This window comes from Oryctolagus cuniculus, chromosome 6 (genome assembly GCF_051225735.1).
Source record: "Oryctolagus cuniculus isolate XC-2025 breed Fujian yellow rabbit chromosome 6, ASM5122573v1, whole genome shotgun sequence".
NCBI lineage: Eukaryota > Metazoa > Chordata > Mammalia > Lagomorpha > Leporidae > Oryctolagus > Oryctolagus cuniculus.
The window spans coordinates 163779003-163800156 of record NC_142872.1 but is presented as its reverse complement, the minus strand read 5'-3'; the positions used below and the strand labels follow the sequence as shown (position 1 = coordinate 163800156).

General features: G+C 42.1%; 1 pseudogene; it reads left to right on the top strand.

Moving 5' to 3' along the window:
* LOC100359027 (transcription factor E2F4-like) overlaps window positions 1-21154 on the top strand; it is a 198429-nt pseudogene that overhangs the window by 60466 nt on the left and 116809 nt on the right.

Sequence of the window (21154 nt, the reverse complement as noted above, 5' to 3'; positions counted from 1 at the left end):
CAGTCCCCACCAACTCACATAACTTATAGAAACCAAAGAAGGTTTGAATTGGAGGAACTCTGACTCTCATAAGAGAAAAAATACATTAAATGTGATTAAAATTGGGCCCAGCACTGTGGTATAGAAGGCAAAGCCTCCACCAGCAGTGTTGGCATTCCATATGGAGCAGTCGTGGCAGCTCCACTTCTCATCCAGCTCTCTGCTAATGTGCTTGGGAAAGCAATGGAAGATGGCCCGTAAACTTGGGCCCCTTCACCAACATGGGAGCCTGGGAAGAAGCTCCAGGCTCCTGGCTTCAGCTCGATCCATCCCTGGCTCTTGTGGCCATTTGGGGAGTGAGCCAGCAGGTGAAATCTTCTCTCTCTCCTCTGTATCTCCTCCTTTCAAATCAATCAATCAATCAATCAATCAATCTTTTAAAACAAGTTTGTGGAATATGGATTTAAAATTCTATTTAAAAATGTGATTGAAATTATCAATAATATTTAGCCAGTTAGTAACAATCCATTGTTTCAGATATACGGGAGTTGAGGAACTCAAATATAAATATAATCATCAAAAACTAAACACTAAATATTGTGAGCAGGCAACACAGTAAAATGTGTGGAATGTTTTCCTATCCCCTCCATACATACAGTAGAGAGTCAGCTGTGTAGCAACAGTGCTAGACCACAGGCAGTGCTGACTGGATCTTGGGCATGGCATCATCATCTGTCATCATCATTATTACAAAATGAACATTTTCAATTTTGTCCCTGAGCCTATATTCTCCCTACCACCAGCACCCATAAAAAGACTTTTAAATTTCAAAATAATAAATTTCCAAAAATGGAAAAAACTTGAAACTCCTCTTAGAGATAGAAACCTTGTAAGGAAGGTTGGGGGCAGCTATGAACATCTACTTCCCTTGACTCTGCATTGGGCGTTTGACCTGGGCTTGTGAAATAGTGTTCCCTAGTTCTGGAGCTAGTGGACAACATACATGACACTCTAAAGCAGTCTCTTGATGCCATCCCCTCCACAAGAAGATGAGGCTGAAGAAACAGAGTTTTTTTTAATTAGATTTATTTATTTATAAGATTTATTTATTTATTTGAAAGGTAGAGTTACAGAGAGAGACAGAGAGAGTGACAGAGACAGAGAGAGAGAGAGAGAGAGAGAGAGAGAGAGACAAAGACAGACATCTTTCATCGGCTAGTTCACTTCTCAAATGGCCACAATGGCTGGAGCTGGGCATATCCAAAGCCAGGAGCCAGAGCTGCTTCTTTGTCTCCCATATGGGTCCAGGGCCAAAGCATTTGGGCCATTTTCCACTGCTTTCTGAGATGCGTTAGCAGAGATGTGGATCAGAAGTAGAGCAGCTGGGACTTGAACTGGTGCCCAGATAGGATACCAGTATCACAGGCGGCTGCTTAACCTTCTATGCCACAGCGTCGGCCCCAGAAACATAAATTTTTGAAGCAGGAACTACTTTATTAAGCTTTGGGGGAAATAGTGGGAGTCAGTATGTTTTTTTTTAACTTTTATTTAATGAATATAAATTTCCAAAGTACAGCTTATGGATTACAATGGCTTCCTCCCCATAACGTCCCTCCAACCCGCAACGCTCCCCTTTCCCGCTCCCTCTCCCCTTCCATTCACATCAAGATTCATTTTCGATTCTCTTTATATACAGAAGATCAGTTTAGCATACATTAAGTAAAGATTTCAACAGTTTGCTCCCACACAGAAACATAAAGTGAAAAATACTGTTTGAGTACTAGTTATAGCATTAAATCACAATGTACAGCACACTAAGGACAGAGATCCTACATGAGGAGTAAGTGCACAGTGACTCCTATTGTTGACTTAACAAATTGACACTCTTGTTTATGGTGTCAGTAATCACCCTGGCTCTTGTCACAAGCTGCCAAGGCTATGGAAGCCCCCTGAGTTCACTGACTCTGATCATTTTTAGACAAGGCCATGGTCAAAGTGGAAGTTCTCTCCTCCCTGCAGAGAAAGGTACCTCCTTCTTTGATGACCCATTCTTTCCACTGGGATCTCACTCGTGGAGATCTTTCATTTAGGTTGTTTTTTTTTTTTTTTTCCAGAGTGTCTTGGCTTTCCATGCCTGAAATACTCTCATGTGCTTTTCAGCTGGATCCGCATGCCTTAAGGGCTGATTCTGAGGCCAGAGTGCTGTTAGGACATCTGCCATTCTATGGGTCTGCTGTGTATCTCACTTCCCATGTTGGATCGTTCTCTCCCTTTTTTATTATATCGGTTATATTTGTTTACATGATCCCTTTGACTCTTAGTCCTATCATTATGATCAATTGTGAACAGAAATTGATCACTTGGACTAGTGAGATGGCATTGGTACATGCCACTTTGATGGGATTGAATTGGAATCCCCTGGTATGTCTCTAACTCTACCGTTTGAGGTAAGTCAGATTGAGCATGTCCCAAATTGTACATCTCTTCCCTCTCTTATTCCCACTCTTATATTTAACAGTGATCACTTTAGAGTTAAGTTTCAGCACATAAGAAGAATTGTGTATGGATTACAGTATTCAACCAAAAGTATTAATTAGAACAAACAAAAAAAATACTAACAGGGATAACATATTAATCTGCTCATCAACAGTCAGAGTGAGGGCTGATCAAGTCACCGTTTCTCATAGTGTTCATTTCACTTTAACAGGTTTCCTTTTTGGTGCTCAGTTAGTTGTCACCTATCAGGGAGAACAAGTGGTATTTGTCCCTTTGGGATTGACTTATTTCACTCAGCATAATGTTTTCCAAATTCCTAACAGGGATCACTTTTCAGTTAAAATTTAAACACCTAAGAATAATTGTGTATTATACAGAGTTCAACCAATGGTACTAGAACAAAAAAAAATACTAAAATGGATAAAGTATTACATTGTACATCAACCGTGAGGACAATAGCTGATCAAGTCACTGTTTCTCATAGTGTCCATTTCACTTCAACAAGTTCCCCCTTTGGTGCTTAGTTAGTTGTCTCTGATCAGGAAGAACATATGATATTTGTCCCTTTGGGACTGGCTTAATTCACTCAGCATGATGTTTTCCAAATTCCTCCATCTTGTTGCAAATGACCGGGTTTCGTTGTTTTTGACTGCTGTATAGTATTCTATAGAGTACATGTCCCATAATTTCTTCATCCAGTCTACTGTTGATGGGCATTTGGGTTGGTTCCAGGTCTTAGCTATTGTGAATTGAGCTGCAATAAACATTAATGTGCAGACAGCATGTTTGTTTGCCAATTTCGTTTCCTTTGGGTAAATTCCAAGGGGTGGGATGGCTGGGTCGAACGGTAGGGTTATAGTCAGGTTTCTGAGGAATCTGCAGCCTGACTTCCATAGTGGCTTAACCAGTTTGCATTCCCACCAACAGTGGGTTAGTGTCCCTTTTTCCCCACATCCTCGCCAGCATCTGTTGTTGGGGTGAGGTGAAACCTCATTGTGGTTTTGATTTGCATTTCCCTGATTGCTAGTGACCTTGAACATTCTTTCATGTGCCTGTTGGCCATTTTGGATTTCCTCTTTTGAAAAATATCTATTGAGGTCATTGGACCATTTCTTAAGTGGGTTGTTTGTTTTGATGTTGTGGAGTTTCTTGATTTCTTTGTAGATTCTGGTTATCAACCCTTTATCAGTTGCATAATTTGCAAATATATTTTCCCATTCTGTTGTTGCCTCTTCACTTTCCTGTTTCTTTTGCAGTACAGAAACTTCTCAATTTGATGCAATCCCAAATGTTAATTTTGGCTTTGACTGCCTGTGCTTCTGGGGTGTTTTCCAAGAAGTCATTGCCAGTACCTATTTCTTGCAGGGTTTTTCCAATGCTCTCTAATAATTTGATGGTGTCAGCTTCTAGATTTAAGTCTTTAATCCATGTTGAGTGACTTTTTGTGTAAGGTGAAAAGTAGGGGTCTTGCTTCATGCTTCTGCACGTGGAAATCCAATTTTCCCAGCACCATTTATTGAATAGACTGTCCTTACTCCAGGGATTGATTTTGGATCCTTGATCAAATATGAGTTGGCTGTAGATGTTTGGATTGATTTCTGGTGTTTCATTTCTGTTCCATTGGTCTATCCATCTGTTTCTGTACCAGTATCATGCTGTTTTGATTACAACTGCCCTGTCGTATGTCCTGAAATCTAGTATTGTGATGCCTCCAGCTTTGTTTTTGTTGTACAAGATTGCTTTAGCTATTCGAGGTCTCCTGTGTCTCCATATGAATTTCAGCATCAGTTTTTCCAGATCTGAGAAGAATGTCTTTGGTATCTTTATTGGTATTGCATTGAATCTACAAATTGCTTTTGGGAGAATGGACATTTTGATGATATTGATTCTTCCAATCCATGACATGGAAGATTTTTCCATTTCTTGGTATCCTCTTCTATTTCTTTCTTTAAGGTTTTGTAATTTTCATCGTAGAGATCCTTAACGTCCTTGGTTAAATTTATTCCAAGGTATTTGATTGTTTTTGTAGCTATTGTGAATGGGATTGATCTTAGAAGTTCTTCCTCAGCCATGGCATTGTTTGTGTATACAAAGGCTGTTGATTTTTGTGCATTGATTTTATACCCTGCTACTTTGCCAAAATCTTCTATGAGTTCCAATAATCTCTTAGTAGAGTTCTTTGGGTCCCCTAAATAAAGAATCATATCATCTGCACAGAGGGATAGTTTGAGTTCTTCCTTCCCAATTTGTATCCCTTTAATTTCTTTTTCTTGCCTAATAGCTCTGGCTAGAACTTCCAGAACTATGTTAAATAGCAGTGGTGAGAGTGGGCATCCCTGCCGGGTACCAGATCTCAGTGGAAATGCTTCCAACCTTTCCCCATTCAATAGGATGTTGGCTGTGGGTTTTTCATAGATTGCTTTGATTGTATTGAGGAATGTTCATTCCATACCCAGTTTGCTTAGAGTTTTCTTCATGAAAGGGTGTTGTATTTTATCAAATGCTTTCTCTGCGTCTATTGAGATAATCATATGGTTTTTCTTCTGCAGTCTGTTAATGTGTTGTATCACATTGATTGTTTTGCAAATATTGAACCATCCCTGCATACCAGGGATAAATCCCACTTGGTCTGGGTGGATGATCTTTCTGATGCATTGTTGCATTCTATTGGCCAGAATTTTATTGAGGATTTTTACATCTATGTTCATCAGGGATATTGGTCTGTAATTCTCTTTCAATGCTGCATCTTTTTCTGGCTTAGGAATTAAGGTGATGCTGGCTTCATAGAAAGAATTTGGGAGGACTCCCTCTTTTTCGATTGTTCTGAATAGTTTGAGAAGAATTGGAGTTAGTTCTTCTTTAAATGTCTGGTAGAATTCAGCAGTGAATCCATCTGGTCCTGGGCTTTTCTTTGTTGGGAGGGCCTTTATTACTGTTTCAATTTCTGTCTCAGTTATGGGTCTGTTTAGGTTTTCGATGTCTTCCTGGTTCAATTTAGGTAGGTTGCATGTGTCCAGGAATCTATCCATTTCTGATAGGTTTCCCTGTTTGCTGGCATACAAGTCCTTGTAGTAATTTCTGATGATTCTTTTTATTTCTGTGGTGTCTGTTGTTACGTTTCCTTTTTCATCTCTGATTTTCTTTGATTTGGGTTTTTTTTCTCTTCTTTTTTTAGTTAGTTGGGCCAATGGGGTGTCAATTTTGTTTATTTTTTCAAAAAACCAGCTCCTCATTTGGCTGATTTTTTGTAATTTTTTTTTGGATTCAATCCTGTTGATTTCTTCTCTGATTTTAATTATTTCTCTTCTCCTACTAGATTTGGGTCTGGTTTGCTGTAGGTTTTCTAGATCCTTGAGGTGAATTGAAAGCTCATCTATTTGGTGCCTTTCCAATTTCTTGATGTTGGCACCTATTGATATAAACTTTCCTCTTAACACTGCTTTTGCTGCGTCCCAAAAGTTTTGGTATGTTGTGCTGTTATCCTCATTTACTTCCAGAAAGTTTTTGATTTCTCTTTTGATTTCTTCTATGACCCATTGTTCACTCAGGAGCATGTTGTTCAATCTCCATGTGTTTGTGTATGCTCTAGGGATTCCTGAGTTGCTAATTTCCAACTTCATTCCTTTATGGTCTGAGAAGCTGCATGGTATGATTCTAATTCTTTTGAATTTGCTGAGACTCACTTTAAGGCCTAGTATGTGGTCAATCCTAGAGAAGGTTCCATGTACTGCTGAGAAGAATGTAAAATCTTTAGCTGTAGGAGTGAAAGTTCTGTAGATATCTGTTAGATCCATTTGGGCTATAGTGTCGTTTAAATCTACTGTATCCTTGTTGATCTTCTGTCCTGTTGATCTGTCTATTTCTGAGAGTGGAGTATTGAAGTCCCCCAGTACTATTGTATTGGGGTCTAAGTCTCCCTTTAAGTCCGTTAGCAAATCTTTTAAATAAACCGGTGCCCTGTAATTAGGTGCATATACATTGATAATTGTTATATCTTCCTGTTGAATTGATCCCTTAATCATTACATAGTGCTGCTCCTCCGCACGCGGAGGAGCCGCACCGGACCGGGCGCTTGTTGTTCCCTTTTTTTACAAGTCCTTTCTATAGTAAAGTAAGAATAAGTAAACAGCAAACTCCCAAAGCAAGAATGAGTAGAGAGAAATGAGAAAGAACGAAGTAACGAACTTCCCCGCGAACTCTCCAACGCACTCTCCAACCAACCCACACCACCATGCCGTCTCTCTCCTCCTATATAGTCCTCTCCACCAATCCCAACTCGGCTGCCCATACGCCGAGCACGCCGCTCTCCTCCAATCAGGAGCAGCTCCTGCAGCTTGTCAGGTTGGTGAGAGGCAGCTGGGTAGAAGCTGTTTACTTCTCTCCCAGCGCCATATTGTGGGAGAGCAGATGCATAGAATAAATCTTAATTCCAGTAACAGTATAGTCCGAATTGCTCCCCACAGATCCCCCTTTCTTTTTATTTTTTGGCGTTGATATGCGCCTGTGTAAAGTTCAGTGTGATCTTCATGCTATTGACTTTTGTTTGTCGTGCTACTTCAGAGTTTGTTGAAAAATGTCCCGTATTCCAAAGATCCCAGGGATTCGTTATTCATTGTTTTCTTCCTCAAATGGAGTTTTCTTCTTCTAGATCTTCTGCTGGCAGGTTTATCAACCGAATTCTTCTCTCAGGGGTCCATATTGGTTGTGCCGCACCCTGTGGAAAAAAACAAACGGCGCCTCGTACTCTTCTGAGTAAGGGGAACGGGCCTTTCCATTGGTTGTCCTGTAAATCCTTCCACATTACCCACTGTATTGATTCCTTATCAACTGATTGAGTATGCATTTCTGCAGGTGTTTTACCGTTCTTTTTCTTGTTCAAAAAATTAATTGTATAAAGAGCTAGGGCCAAGACATCCTTGTTGGATGTGGCCATTTCCCCTATTCCCCCTTTTTGTTTAATTATTAAATTTTTTAAATATAAGTGAGCGCGTTCTACCACAGCTTGCCCTTGTGGATTGTATGGAATACCGGTAATATGGGAGATTCCGAATTCTTTCAAAAATGCAGCAAAACGCTTTGATGTATACGCTGGGCCGTTATCCGTTTTGATCACATGAGGAACTCCCCAGGCTGCAAAAGCCTGCAAGCAGTGTTGGATTACTTGTTGTACTCCTTCTTTATTCATGGCTGTGGCCATAATTACACCTGAGTATGTATCTACAGTGACGTGAACACAGCTTTGTCGCCCAAAAGAGGGGATATGTGTAACGTCCATCTGCCAGATATGTCCTGGTTTAAGGCCACGGGGATTGGCTCCCGCAGGAATCTTTGGAACTATGGTAACAACGCACTTTTCACAGGATCTAATGATATCTTCTGCTTGCTTGCGGGGAATATTAAATTTAAAACTTAAAGTGTGGGTGTTAACATGCCATTTAGAGTGATATTCTTTAGCTTGTTCCAAAGCGGTGCATGCAAGCAAGAATCTTGAATAGTGATCTGCCATCATGTTTCCTCGAGTAAGTGGGCCAGGTAAATTAGAATGAGCTCTTATGTGGCCTATGTAAATAGCATGCTCTCTTTGATTTAATAACCCCTGAATTTCACTTAGATAAGAATAGACTGAGGAGGATTTAAGAATAAGGCACTGTGTAGCGAGCATCTGAACTGCATTCACCACATATGCACTATCAGACAAAATATTCATGGATGCACTCTCTCTGCGTAATACTGTTGCGATAATAGCTAATTCTGCATGTTGTGGAGAAGGGGATGCTGTTAAAACGAAATATCGTTGATTGTTAAATATAGCTGCTCCTGTTCCGCCTTTAGCTCCATCCGTAAATACGGTAACTGCCCCTTGAATTGGATCCCTTCGCACCTTCTGCACCCGTTTTATTGAAACCTGTGTGCAGAAGTTAACAAATGGATGGCGAGGGTAGTGATTGTCAATCTCTATTTGTAGAATGAGAACTATGTATGCCCATTGCCAGCATTCCCTTGTAAAGGCTTCTACTGCCTCTTGAGCAAAGGGAACTACACATCGCTTTGGAGTCTTCCCCGCCATTTCTGTCGCCTTTTTTATTGCTGTTAATATTAAATCAGCCACCGCAATGCCTTGGGTGTATAGTACACGCGGTGCATGTGAATGTGGGTATACAAACAACAAGGGTCCTCCTTGCCAAATGACTGCGAAGGGATACAGCTGTTCCATAAAAATTAATATTTCTAGGGCTTGTTGTGGATCACATCTTTCCATCTGCATTGCTTTAATTTGTTTTTCAATTTTCTGTAACGCCAAGCGGGCTTCTATTGTCAATCTACGAGGGGAATCAAGCTGGGCATCTCCTTCTAAAATATTGAATAATGGCATCATATCTTCGGTAGATAATTTACAATAGGGCCTCAACCAATTTAAATTGCCACATAATTTTTGGAAGTCATTAAGGGTCTGTAACCCATCTATTGCAATTTCAAATTCTAATGGGGTTACCTTTTCAGAAGTTACTTTAAGTCCTAAGTACTGTACTACTTCCCCTTTTTGTATTTTCTCTGGCGCTACTTGTAACCCAACTTTTTCCAAATATAATAGCAGCAGCTTATATGCTTCCATTAGGTGACTTTCACTTTCAGCCGTTATTAACAAGTCATCCATGTAGTGTAAAATTTGTACCTTTGGGCACTGTTGTCGAACCGGCTCTACTGCCTGGTCAACATATAGCTGGCATATGGCAGGACTGTTGGTCATTCCTTGGGGAAGCACCTTCCATTCATATCTTTTGTCGGGACCTTGATGATTAATGGAAGGTACGGTGAAAGCAAACCTCTGAGTGTCTTGTTCATGTAGAGGTATGCTAAAAAAGCAGTCCTTCAGATCGAGTACTATTAGTGGCCAATGCTTTGGAATCATAGTAGGAACCGGGAGTCCGGGTTGCAATGCCCCCATGGGTTGCATCTGCTGATTAACAGCCCGTAAATCATGCAACAACCGGTATTTCCCTGATTTTTTCTTTATCACGAATATTGGCGTATTCCATGGGGAGGTTGATGGTTGCAAATGGCCTGCCTCTAATTGTTGTGATACTATATCATTTACCGCAGCCAACTTTTCCTGGGTAAGGGGCCACTGTGGTATCCACTTTGGCTTGTTGTCCAGCCATGACAATGGCAGCGGCTGCATCTCAGTGGCCCCCACGAAAAACCCGTGTCCTGTCTTTTAAAATCGCCTTTGGGCTGGGCTAGGTCCCTTCTGCCTTCTCTGGAGCCTAATCCTCTCTCCTGATATCCCTTTTTATACATAATACGCCGTCCTGTAGAACTCTCCAATTGATCCTCATTTGTTAACGTCAGTCCCAATTGTTCTAAAATGTCTCTTCCCCATAATGTGATGGGGAGTGCACTAACATAAGGTTGCACATTTCCCTTGTTCCCTTCTTGATCCTGCCAATGAAGCACCTGAGCACTCCTTGATGGTGTCATGGCCGCACCTAGGCCTACTAAAGTATTATCTCCTGGCTGAAGGGGCCATGACTTCGGCCAATCATTTTCCGAAATTATACTTACATCCGCACCTGTGTCTAGCAGGCCCTGAATCGACTTTCCTCTAATGGTTAAGGTCCACAGAGGTCGATCTGCTAGAGATAGGGACAAGGCTGCAAATTTCTCCCCTTGGGGTCCATGAACGTCCTGCGCTCCAATCATGATCAGTATTTGAGCCACAGGTTCTTCTGGTTTGATTTGAATAATACCCTTTGTAGATTGTATTAGCACTTTTAGCTTATCAAAAGGTAACTGAATGACTCCGGTGATGACCATTAGGCCTCTCAAAGCATTTGTTTCTTTTCCTACGATTATTCCAAGTCCGTTATGCTCCGCTGAAATTGCTTCTGCCCTCACCTCTATGGCTTGTGGCCCCATTTGAGGTGTCAGTACCGAATATTCGGTGGCTCGTAACTCTGCGCGGTAAATATTTGGTTTTGGGACCGTGGCACCCACCGATTGTTTTGGCCCCGGGGTGCAGGGGCCCACATTCCGTTTTTTTGCTGTTGACCATATACACCTGATCTTCTTATGGGGCCCGGCTCATTTGGCATCCTCTGGGGATTGCCTGCGCTGTTTATTTTAAAGTAACATTCACTGACCCAATGATTTCCTCTTCTACAGCGTGGGCAAAGGCCTGGTCTTCTCGAGTTCTCTATGCCCTGCCGATCTCGGGCTGGAAATCTGGCCCTACATTCCCTCATTAGATGCCCTTCTCGACCACATCTAAAGCATATACGTCCCCTCATGTTCTGTCTAAATTGTCGGGTTACTGCTACTGCAGCATGTGATCCAGAAACTACATCATCCATGACATCCCTACAGATTTTCAAAAAGGTAGGGATGTCCTTATGCTGCCATGGTCTAAGAGCTTCCCGACATGTTTTATTGGCCTGTTCATACGCCAATCTTTTGACTAAGGGCATTGCTTCTTCCACGGTTTCGAAAATGTTTCCTGCTGCTTCCATTAATCGGTTCACGAAATCAGCGTAAGGTTCGGTAGGGCCCTGTACTATCTTAGTTAGGCTGTGTCTTACTTCTCCTTTTCTGGGTATCACCTTCCAGGCTCTTCTTGCTATCTCTCTCACCTGTAAGAGGACAGCTGTTGGTAATCGGGCCTTCTCATCGGGACAGGCAAATCGCCCTTCTCCATTTAACATTTCCTCATCCCATGCTTGATTCCCTGTTTGATAGTTCTGCTTTGAATATTCTCGCGCAAATTCTTTATAGGCAGCTAGCCACAAGAGGAAGTCACCCCCGCCTAATACCGCCTTTACTAAGTTTCTCCAATCCTCAGGTATTAGGCCTTGCTGCCCGATGTTATCAAGGATTGCCTGAGTGTAACTTGCATGGGGCCCATACAATTGTACTGATTGCTGCAACTCTTTAAGTAATTTATGGTCAAGAGGCGTCCATCCCCTGTTTCCCTGTGGATCCTGAATTACAGGAAACACCTGGCCTGGTTCCTGGTACTGCTCCCAAGCAGGTTTTCTATAAACAGCTCCCCTTTGCTTGTTTTCGGTTCTTGGCCTTTCTAGCTCCTCCTGCATACCTACTCCCTCCATCACTCCTTCTTCCTCCCACTCTTCTTCAATCTCATGGGGAAAAAAGGGGCTTTTCTTTACAGGAGGAAACTTTGGTAGTACCAATGGGCGATACCGGGGTGGTGATTCATCCTTTATGGTTGAATTTGCCAGCCTTGTATGGCCAGGCATCTCTCTCGGGGGCGAGGTTCCCTCCTCAGCTTCCTTCTCCCCCCCATAAGCTTCCTGGCTCTCTAAATCCTTCTTTGATTTTCTTCTCACTTGTTCGTTACAATAGTTGCTCGCCTGGCTGCCCTGCCATAATTCTTCCTGCATTTCACTCCCCTCATTAAGCAACAACTCGATCCCTTCCGTGGGGTTCTGAAGCACCTGATCAACGAGTTGCCACAGCTTCAGCACTTCTATCGGTTCCCCAGCCTCGCGCATTTTCCGTCCCACCTGCCTCCACTGCTGTGGAAACCAGGGGGACGTCTCTATGATTGCTCTTACGAATGCATGAATTTTCCTCCCCCCTCGTTTCCCTTGCTTAGAGGAAAAGCTGCGACGAGGTGGGGAGTAGGAAGAGAGAGAGAGAGAAACCATATTTAGCCCATAGATGATCTTTAGGGAGAAACAGAGGATGGTGCCCAGGAGGAGGAAGAGGTAGCCAGTGGGCAAAGAGTAGCCAAAGAACTCCATTGTCTGTACCGTCTGTGACATGTTGGAGCAGTGAGCGTAATGGAAGACTGAGTCTCCCAGACGTTCCCAGTTAATACCTCCTTCCTAGCTTCTAATTTTCTTCCCCCGCGGCTTTTTTCCTAGGTTCCGACTAGCTTTTCACCGGCACTCTTTCCGTCCGGCCTTCCCCTAGGCTCTTTGCTAGTCTCTCTCTCCAGTAATTTCCCACTTCTTCCCGGTCTTTCCCTCCTAGGTTTCCTATCCGAGTCAGGTTTCCTATCCGAGTCACGGCACCACTTGCTGCTCCTCTGCACGCGGAGGAGCCGCACCGGACCGGGCGCTTGTTGTTCCCTTTTTTTACAAGTCCTTTCTATAGTAAAGTAAGAATAAGTAAACAGCAAACTCCCAAAGCAAGAATGAGTAGAGAGAAATGAGAAAGAACGAAGTAACGAACTTCCCCGCGAACTCTCCAACGCACTCTCCAACCAACCCACACCACCATGCCGTCTCTCTCCTCCTATATAGTCCTCTCCACCAATCCCAACTCGGCTGCCCATACGCCGAGCACGCCGCTCTCCTCCAATCAGGAGCAGCTCCTGCAGCTTGTCAGGTTGGTGAGAGGCAGCTGGGTAGAAGCTGTTTACTTCTCTCCCAGCGCCATATTGTGGGAGAGCAGATGCATAGAATAAATCTTAATTCCAGTAACAGTATAGTCCGAATTGCTCCCCACACATAGTGTCCCTCTTTGTCTCTCTTAACAGTTTTTGTGGTAAAGTTTATGTTGTCTGATATTAAGATGGCTACACCTGCTCTTTTTTCATTTCTGTTGGCATGGTATATCTTTTTCCAGCCTTTCACTTTCAGTCTGTATGGATCTTTATTGGAAAGATGTGTTTCTTGTAAGCAGCAAATAGATGGGTTTTGTTCCTTAACCCAATCAGCCAATTTGTGTCTTTTAACTGGACAGTTCAGGCCATTAATGTTCAATGTGACTAATGATAAGTGGTAACTTTGCCCTGCCATTTGCCAAAGATAAGTTCTAATATATGCTTTGAATTCCCTGTGATCTTTTGCTGTGAGGTTTCCTTCCTTTACCTTCTTTCATATTGATGACCGTGTTTCTGTGTTTCTGTGTGTAACACATCTTTAAGCATCTTTTGCAGGGCTGGATGAGTGGCAACTAATTCTTTCAATTTCTGTTTGCTATGAAAAGTCTTTATTTCACCTTCATTCACAAATGAGAGCTTGCAGGATATAATATTCTGGGCTGGCAATTGTTCTCTCTTAGTACCTGGGCTATATCTCGCCATTCCCTCCTAGCTTGAGGGGTTTCTGATGAGAAGTCAGCTGTGAGTCTCATTGGAGATTCTCTGAGTAATTTGACGTTTCTCTCTTGCACATTTTAGGATCTTTTCTTTATGTTTCACTGTGGAGAGTTTAATTACAACGTGTCGTGGTGAGGATCTCTTTTGGTCGTGTTTATTAGGGGTTCTGTGAGCTTCCTGTACTAGGATTTCTCTGTCCTTCTCCAAACCTGGGAAATTTTCTGCTAATATCTCACTAAAAAGGCCTTCTAATCCTTTCTCCCTCTCCATGCCTTCAGGAACTCCTAGAACCCGAATGTTGGTTTTTTTAATAGTATCCTGAAGATTCCTGACAATATGTTTTAGATTTCTAATTTCCTCTTCTTTTCTTTGGTCTGACTGTATCCTTTCCTGTTCTCTGTCTTCTAATTCCGATATTCTCTCTTCTGCTTCACCCATTCTGTTTGTAAGGCTCTCTAATGTGTTTTTCATTTGATCTATTGAATTCTTCACTTCATTATGATTTCTCATCACTATCAGTTTCCTGTTGTACAAGTTGTTTCATTTCATTTTGATTCCTCCTTAATATTTCATTTTCACAAGAGAGATTTTCTATCTTGTCCATTTAAGGATTTCTGTAGTTCAAGAATTTGTTTTTGAGAACTTCTTAATGTTCTTATCAATTTTTTGAGATCTGCTTCTTGCATTTCTTCTATCTCATCATCTTCATAATCTTGAATTGGGGTGTCTTTTTCATTTGGGGGCGTCATAGTGACTTCCTTGTTTTTATTACCTTGGTTTTTGTGTTTGTTATTTGGCATATTGGAGATATTTGGTTTCTTCACTGTGGTGCTTTTTCTTGTTATACTATGACTCTAGATTAAGTGGACTATCTGTTTTTGATGGAGCCTTAGAGGCTTGAGATGGGTGTGGCCTGAGAGCTCTGTTTGGTGTGCCAAAGGTGACACTCCCAGGTTAGGCGTGGTAGATCTCTCTCTCTTTCTTTCTTTTTTTGATTCAAAAGGGAAGTAATTCCGCACAGCTGAATGAAGTTGGAGGTAGTTAGCAGGCAAATGATATACCCTCAGGAGCCAGAGATCGGAAGCTCTTTCCCAAGGACCACACAGGGAATCTGTTCTACCCTCAGAGTGGGCTCCAATTCTCCTTCATTCTCCCACTGGGTTGCCAAAGTTAGGGAATGGTAGCGTCTCTGGAGAGTACTCACGTGAATTCCGTGAGTTCTCTCCCCCACTGTCTCCTTTTTCACAGTCTCAGTTCAGTAGCAACAAATTCACTAGGTCCTAATCTCCTGTTAATTCACCCCGCCCAGAGTCAGGTTTTTCTGCTAGGCTTGGGGCCAGTGCAGACCTGAGGTCACCCTGCTTATGATATATGTCCAAGATGGCTCCTGCTCTTTGTCTTGCTCACCTTTGAGAGGTGAGCGGAGAGAGAGAAACCCGTGTCCGTATCGGTCACTTTTTTTTTTCTCTCTCTCTCTTCTAGTTAGCCTGGTGAACTTTTCCCCCCGGGGTCATTCCTTCTAATCTCCTCTTTCTGCTTGCCTGCCGGTGTCTCGGGCTATTGAGGTTTGGCTCACCTGGCGTTCCACCGCTGGTGTGTTGAGTCTGCCGCTGGTGTCCCGAACTGTGGGCTCCCACACTCTCCACACAGGTCCACTGTGAATCACGTGTTCTGGAAGAGTTTCTTCTGCTGTTTCCTCCCCTACTCTTCCTTGAACCTGCAGTATCTCCACTTTTATTAAACTGTCTCTCCCTGGACTATCAGTGTGCTCCCTTCCTATTCTGCCATCTTGCTAAGCCAGTCAGTATGTTTTTAATCAAAATACATTTTAAGCCTCTACAGAAGTAGGGGTAGGTCACTCATTCATTCATCAACTACTTATAATTAATGGCTCAGCAGACAGGGCAAGTCAGTGTGACATAATTTGAATAATGGTGGTAGAGTTGTGATGAAATGCACTTTTGTCCAACCAAAGCATGTCAACTATTTCTTCCACACAGATCCGTTGGTGTTAATTATGAAAAGCACACTTTAAAGTCGAGTGGAGATTTTTACCTTATGGGTAGCACCAAAAATTCCTCTGGGATCTGTGATGCTTTTCAACCTCCTCCTCTTAATGGATATGTGATGGGGAGAAGCAAGCAAACGCAGTGACCATTTCCTTATGTGGCACTGGAGACACTGTCTTTCTCCCAGTGATGCTGGGAGGAGCTGCCCTGGGCATTCTCCTGACTCAGTGTGGTGGCCTCTGAGCCATGATTTTGAATCAACAGTGTCTGGTGCAGAGCCACTAACTTTGGCACGACTTTGCCAACAGATATTAATTGCTGTACTAAGAAAGCAGATGGAAATGGTTGGAGAAAGTCACAGACTTAACCTCATGGATCGTTTCTCCTGATAAACTCATGCTTTGTGTTGCACTGCTTCTTTTAGTTTGGGTTACAGAGTTAACTTTTCTGTTACAAAAATTCTTGCAAGTTATGAGACTGTGAGTTGACCGAAGTTGTAGGCTGAGGCTGCAAAAGCCCAACTCAGAAAGCCATATTTTCTCTTTTTGCTCTGTTTCTAGATGTCCTACCACATGCTTAACCTGGTATCTCCATTGGAAAGCATTGCTGATATCCCTCGTTGTGAATTTATTTCACCTTTCCCTAACATTACAGTCTCAAATGGCTTTTAGTCTCAGGGTACAGTAAGAGACATTTTAATTAAATCCTTCACAACTACATAACCAGTGTAGCCTAGTGTATACATTTTCTATTATTCTGAAATAGTTTCATGTTTCAGCAGCTGAAAATAGTGCACATCAATCATCTCACTGAGAGTCCAGGGCGGCATGGCTGGGTTCTCTGCTTGCCATCTCACGAGGCTGCGGTTATCATCTGAGTCCCAAGGTCAAGTCTCTGGAACACTAATTGCTGATAAAGATGATATCCTCAAGGTCCCCCGTATACTTCTAGCCGATGGCAGGGACTATCCCAGATGCTGAGGACTGTTCCCGATGTGTGGCCTTCATAGTACTTCGTGACATGCATGTGTGTTTTCTTATAGGTACAGCTCTCTGACCTCATCTTCTGTTTCCATCAAGAAAAACTCTGCTCTTCGCAGGCTCATGTGAGCAGGCCAGTCACCTGCAGATACTTTCTCTCTTTTAAGGTTCTCTGACTTAGGAACTTAATAAAATCTGAACAATTTCTTCAGATCACTACCTGGGTTGAACAACTGGCAGTGGGTTGAGAATGCCAAGGTTCATGAATCTTGGGCCCATTCTACAATTCTTCCTTCTAGACTTGGAAACTTGGAATTATTTGATTTTTCTTCTCTATCTTACTCTCCTATGTAACCTAATTCTTTTTTTTTTTTTTTTTGAACAGGCAGAGTTAGACAGAGAGAGAGAGAGAGAGAGAGAAAGAGAAAGGTCTTCCTTCCTTTGGTTCACCCCCCCCCCCCACACACCAAATGTCTGCCACACTGCGCCGATCTGAAGCCAGGAGCCAGGTGCTTTCTCCTGGTTTCCCATGCGGGTGCAGGGCCCAAGCACTTGGGCCATCCTCCACTGCACTCACAGGGCACAGCAGAGAGCTAGACTGGAAGAGGAGCAACCGGGACAGATTCCGGCGCCCCAACCGGGACTAGAATCTGGGGTGCCAGCGCCACAGGCAGAGGATTAGCCTATTGAGCCGCAGCGCCAACCGTGTAGCCTAATCCTTGTCTTTGGATCTTTTACTTCCAGTGCCTCACTTACTTTGAGCGTGAAATTCAGACTCAAGATTTCTTCTGTGACAAGTAACATATTATTCAAATAGTATCGACTTAAGCATTCAATGAATTGCCCATCCTAGATCCAAAGGTTTCTAAGGTTTGGTGGTATTCGTGTTAATTCAGTAATGCAATAATGGAATCACACACACAATTACTATCCATTTTTATTTATTCTTCCAAGACATTCAATTTGCTGTGTGCCTCTTACATTATACTTAAAAATAGTCTCTATTATTCTGTATGTCAGGTTTGTTGACTTATATCCTCCAAAAGCCTCCAAAACAGGAAATGGGCGTATGAAAGACATTGATTCCTTGTAAGAGCCTATGTTTTTATCAAGGAAGTAAAATCTTTCCAAAGTGCCACTGTCACCCTGCAGACTTCTCTTCATGTCTGAGACACATGACTACACAAGTGAATGTTTGTAGCCTTAATAACTGACCACATGGTAATAGACTCAAACACCAGTGTTGCTTTAGCAAGGGAAGAGGAAGTTGGCTGATGTGTTTCACCCTCCAGTGTTATCAGAAATTTTCCTCATTTGATCATATTATTTTAAATAATATTTATTTTATTTATTTGAAAGGCAGAGTGACACAGAGGGAGAGACAGAGATCTTTAATCTTGTGTCTCACTGATCAAATGGCCTGGTGGCAGAACTGCGCAAAGCCCAAACCAAAAGTCTGGAATTTCATTCAGGTCTCTAATTGAGTGGTGGTGACCAAGTACTTGGAACGTCTTCCACTGCTTTCCCAGGCACATTATGATGGAGCTGGATCAGAGGCAGAGCATCTGAGACTTGAACCAGCACTTTGAGATGTGGTGCCAGCATTTCAGGTGGCAGTTTAATGTTTTATGCCACAATATTGGCCAATTACTTTCTAAAAAAGATTTACTTTACTTATTTGAAAGATAGCATGACAGAAAGAGAGGGACAGACAAAAATCCACCTGAGTATCTTAATTAGCCTGAGTTCTTGGTGTGTCAATTTTCTTGATTGATAGCATAGCTGAGGTTCCTAAATAATATCATCACTGGCATAATTAAACAGCTTAGTATTTTTTAATATCTGAGACAATTTCTGACACTAAGTTTAGCTGTTGGTAAATTACTGTCCCTATTTTCTCAGAAGAAGAAATTTTAGAAATGTGAAAGAAGAAATAATCAGTTTGCAATACTCAGGAGTGTAAGAGGAACTTGGATTATAAACCTCCCAGAGCAGAGGACATCCAAGCCTTCATCACTTCACATACTTATTCAACAACAGACACACATGGTGCTTGGGAACCTGGATATTTGGATGTTCAGTTCTATGATTTGGTGAGGTTTGTTCCCTCCAAAACTCATGCTGAAATGTCATCCCCAATGTATAAGTGTGTACAGGTGATGGGGCATCTAAGAGGTGATTAGATCATTGAGTGGGGATAACACATTTTTTGAGAAAGTGAGCTTTCACTTTGCAGGACTGGATTAGTTAATGCAAGAGCAGGTTTCTATAATAAAGTGTGTTTTTCGTGCCAGCTTTCTCTTTCTTTCTTTTTTGCACACATTCTTCCCTTTCACACAAGCTGGTTTCCTTTCTCTTTCCCCTGTGAGACTCTCATTGTAAACTGAGGCCCTCATTCTAGCATGATGCTATGGATTTCCAGAATTGTATGATAAATAAACCTCCTCCCTTTATATAATGCCCAGTTTGAAGTATTCAGTTACAGCAACAGAAAATGGACTAAGTGAGGTTAGAGACACTTCCACAGCAAAGACTGGGTCATGACAAGGAGAAGGTAGACTGAATGGATCATCACCAGATTCCTAAACTCTGCTAAGGTCAAATCACCATAGCAGGTTATCTAGAACAGAAGAGTTAGCACAAGAAGAACGAACATGTGAATTGCATCAAATACTACAGATACATTCAGCCGTATTTTGGATAAGAGCCACTAGAGGTTATGAAAAGATAAGTTCTAGAATTGGTTCCCAGTTAACTTTATTGATTATAGATATTTATACCATCTTCTCTGCAACTCAAAAGTAAGCTTAGGGGTGTTCTAGGAGTAGTTGAAATTTTTAAGAAAACTTAATCACTATGGATTTGTGAAGCCCTTTTTTATTTTAAATTGAACTCAAAGTCTCTATTTATGTTTTGATTATAGAGCCACTTGGAAGCAATGAAAACATACTTTGGGGGAAAGAACATGGTGTTGATCTAGGCTCTAGCAAGACAATGCATAGAGGATAGAGTTCGAATCCTTGCTCTGACACTCAGTTTTCAATGACCTTGTTTAAGTTATTTAATATCTGTTAGCCTTAGTGGTTTTTTTTAAGATTTATTTATTTATTTGAAGGTTAGAGTTACACAGGGAGAGAAGGAGAGGAAGAGAGACAGCAGTCTTCCGTCTGCTGGTTCACTCCACCCATAGCCACAATGGCTGGAGCTGCACCAATCCAAAGCCAGGATCCAGGAGCTTCTTCCAGGTCTCCCAGGTGGGTGCAGGGGCCCAAGGACTTGGGCCATCTTCTACTGCCCTCCCAGGTCGTAGCAGAGATCTTGATCAGAAGTGGAGCAGCCAGTATTCGAACCTGTGCCCACACAGGATGCCAGCACTGCAGGCTGCAGCTTTTCCTGCTATGCCACAGCATTGGCCCCAATCTTAGTGTTTTTACCTATAAAGGAAAGCCAAAACCAGTGTCTATCTCACAGGACTTCTATGAAGATGAAACTGTTTAACTCAAAAGTCAATTAGTGGGGCCAGCACTGTGGCTTAATTGGTAAAGCTGCCACCTTTGTTGCCCCCAACCCATATGGGTGTTGGTTCAATTCCCTGATACTCCACTTCTGATCCAGCTCCTTGCCAATACACCTGGGAAAGCAAAGGAGCATGACCCAAGTCCTTGTTCCCCTGAACCCACATGGGAGATCCAGATGAAGCTCCTGGCTTCTGGCTTTGGTCTGGCCAGCCCTGGCTGCTGTAACCATCTGGGGAGTGAATCAGTGGATGAAAGATCTCTCTCTCCCCCATCCCCTGCTGATAACTCTGCCTTTCAAATAAATAAATACATTCTTTTTTTTTTTTTTAAAGTCACTTAGTTCACTGCCTTTCACATAGTAAATGTTCACTAAGGGTGAGCAAATACTATCAAAGCCTCTGTTATTTGTCTTAGTTTCTGTATTTGTAAAGTAATAAAAAATAAATTAATTAACTTCAGATGCACTTGACTGCCTTGTCCAGCTCTACTATTTAATGTGTTGAGGATTAAAAATGTAAATATATATAGAGCCTTGAATAAAAAATAAAAATGTAGTGAATCCAACCCTGGTAGCAGTTACCTAGAACTTTTTGCTGATCAACTGCTAGAATATCATATTGTAATACATCTTTCGTTTCTCCTTATAATTTTCATATCATGAGTACTGACACAATAAGTTTCTTTTTCCCTGAGGCAGTATGAATGGATTTAAGTTCGATTTAAGCACAGATTGACTTTTCAAATATCAAAAATCAGATCATGTTGGGACCACCTGGTAAATGAGAAAGATGGTGGGTACTAAAGTGCCAGCAATCAACTCTCCAGGTCCTTTGAGCTATTTTCCAGAAAATACGGTAGTGAGTAGGCTGGGGGAGGTGCTCCTCTTTTTAGATGGTTTTATACTTGATGTTCACTTTCTTTCCAGGGATTTACCACTTAGATAAAATGCTAATAATGCACTTAACATTTTTGGTCATCAAAACGAAAGCAGAAACCGCATTTTAAAGTTCTTTGAGAGTCTCAGGGAGCTCCACTAACATTTGTTGAAGCCCCTAGCTTTCCATCATGAGCACTCCACGTGGTCTTCAGGAAATGAGTGTAATTAGT